Genomic DNA, 2,899 nt, shown 5'->3' with positions numbered 1-2,899 from the left:
GTGTCGTGAATTGAGAATGTGCTCAATAAATATTTGCTGAATGCATAAATTATACTACTAACTATTACAGTAATAACAGCCACATTTAACCAGGATTTAATCCATGCCAAGTCTCTTTATAAGTGCTCACAACAACTCATAGGCAGAAATTATTTTTATAAAATGAAAGGGTCATGTGTGGGAAGCAATCCCATTTCTATAGGTGGCAGATCAAAAGTCCAAGGTTTTATTTAACCAGCTGTGAACCATGTGCGTGAACAATGTGGGAGAGTCAAGACTCACAAGTTGAAATGGGGAGTCCAGCTCCCTAAAGTGCACTGGGAAGTCTGAAAGTGCTCACTGGTACAGTCAGTTCTATAATGCAAGAGAACTAGAACTGTAGGTAAGAGATTCTTAGTGGTAGAGGTTTCTGAAGAGTGTACAAGAAAAGACCTTAGACATCTACCTGCTTCAGGGGAAACAAATAGCAGATCCATGACTTCTGGCCAGTAAGACCTTTGCAGGTCCTATCCACCTTCCTACTATCACAGAAGAAATGAGGATGAGAAAGGCACTTATCCTATATTTGATTGTATGTTGACATGGAAGCATTTGCATATGTTACAGGATAGAAGGCATGATATACTATTAACTCTGCTTTAAAAAGTGTGTGTGTTGGGCTGGGGTTGTGGCTCAGTGGTAGAGTACTTGCCTGGCACATGTGAGGCACTGGATTTGATTCTCAGTGCCACATAAAATAAATAATAAAAAATAAAGCAAAGGTATTGTGTCCATCTACAACTAAAAAAAAGTTTAAAAAGTGCGCGTGCAGCCTTATAGATTAGAATGATCAAGGAGAACTCTTGAGTAAAATAGAAAAACAATTAGATTTATCTCTTCATGTCTTCCATTTAATGCCTACCAGTTAATAAGACCTAAGGTAAAAACAACAAAAGAAAATTAAATTTAAATAATACAATCGTATTCTATATCCTACATTCTCTATCACTTAATTTTTCCACACAATGTAGACTCAAAACTTAGCAGGTATAAAAAGGGGACTCTTTGATGAGGGAGCAATAGGTATCATATAGGATCTAGTAGATTAGAACTTGTTTAACAACCTGAGAATTGAATCTGGGTACAGGTTTTTTTTTTAGCATTAAATTATACATATCACACTCTGAATGTATAGTTACATTAAATAACTATAAATTAACATTAAATAAATAACCTTCTCCTCTTACCATCTTGCACAACGCTTGATGTAGTCATCCCCTTTATTCCTCCTTGTACTGCAAATGATGCTCTGCAGCTTTGAAAGTCAGTGGATCATCAAAATTCAGAGTATCAACAGATAAAATTTAATCCCCAAACCTAATCCTTTAACATTCCCACGGGAGCCCATTCAGTGCCATCAATTGAATGGTCTCAATAAATCTAGACATGCTTTCTCTGTCTCTGTGATATTGGGGTGCCATATCATGGTCCAGAATTTCACTGTGAGAAGCACCATGCTGTGTGCATAAGGAACTTGAGTTTCAAATTAAAATTCCCCATCCTCATGGTGACCTTCATCTTTAACAGGCAGTTTGTCTCTCACTGAAATCCTTCAAGTGGAGTCAGATGTGGTGGCTACATCCAGGACCCTTTGAGACCATCATCTTGCTTCAGTTTGCTTGAAAGTGTTCGCACTATTGCCACCTTTACCCTGGGCACTCTGAGACAGGCTTGGCAGACCAGTGCCTAACACCCTGCCTGACCAGGGCCCAGCAATGAAAAATGGCCCCTCAAAACCAGCTGAGAATGCAGTTGTAATTGCTGCAATACTGTAACTTTGCTAATGTTTGCAGTTTAGGTAACTTAAGTGAGCTGCAGTAGTGTACGGATGTGTGTTCCATTGCATGGGGCTTATAATCAAGGCTTTGAGGTCTTTCAGGTTCCAAACTTACTCATGATGTGACTATAGGCAGGTGTTTCATCCCTCACGGCCTCATTTTCTTCATTTCTGAAGTTGGGTTAATAACTTTTTCCTCACAGGATTATTCTCTGTTTAAGGAGATGCTGTTTTAAAGTATTCAACTGGCATTTATTATGGATCAAAATCAAAGCTCTTCTTACGACCGCCTTCCTCTCACTCTGTACTCCAAACGAGTGGGGGTGGGGACAAGTATTCCCAGGTTCAGAATGTCTAGGGCCATCATCCATGCTCTGAAAGGGTCATGGTAAATGAGGCTCAGCTGACAAATCACTTCTTCTGGCTAATAAAACAGCAGCAATGTGCTGCTTCATGTGCATGGCATGACCCCCAGGATCCATGAAGCTTTTATACTGTTGATCCTGCTCTGCTGCTGACTGAACAGTGCCTTTCTGGGAATTTGTAGGGGAAAAAAGAAAGAAAGAAAGAAAGAAACCATGACCTTGTAATCCTTAAAAGAGAAGGAAAAGAAACCACTACAGAATGTATGTGTGTGTGTGTGTGTGTGTGTGTGTGTGTGTGTGTGTGGTGTGAGTACCTCCAAAGCTCTTTATTTTAGGATTGAACCCTGACATTTACATCTAAGATAAACAGCTAATAAGCTATCCTTTATTCTGTATTTTGTATGCAGCTAACCACAGTTGGGTTTTTAGGAAGAAATTAGCATGAGGTACAGTAAGTGAATATTGATTCTGACTCTTCCTACATCACTATGGCCCATCCACATTGAACCAAACCCAAACTCTCCGTGGCAGCCAGAGGGATATTTCACAAATATATAATCATGTCACATAATCACTGTGTGATAGACTAAGTTATGACCCCCAAATTCATATTTTTAAGACCTAAACCCTAGCATTACCACATTTGAAGATAGGCCTTTAAACAAGCAGTTTTGGTTAAATGAAGTCATCAGAATGGGACCCCCCCCCCATCCATTAT

The 2,899-nt window shown here is 39.4% G+C and overlaps 1 pseudogene; it reads right to left on the bottom strand.

Annotated features, from left to right (window-relative positions):
* Positions 1–1,222: 1,222 nt before the first annotated feature.
* Positions 1,223–2,180, bottom strand: LOC113177594 (NEDD8-conjugating enzyme UBE2F pseudogene; annotated as a pseudogene).
* Between the last annotated feature and the right edge of the window lie 719 nt (positions 2,181–2,899).

This window comes from Urocitellus parryii, chromosome 5 (assembly GCF_045843805.1).
Source record: "Urocitellus parryii isolate mUroPar1 chromosome 5, mUroPar1.hap1, whole genome shotgun sequence".
NCBI lineage: Eukaryota > Metazoa > Chordata > Mammalia > Rodentia > Sciuridae > Urocitellus > Urocitellus parryii.
The sequence above is the reverse complement of the archived record's forward strand: the minus strand, read 5'-3'. Positions and strand labels throughout refer to the sequence as shown.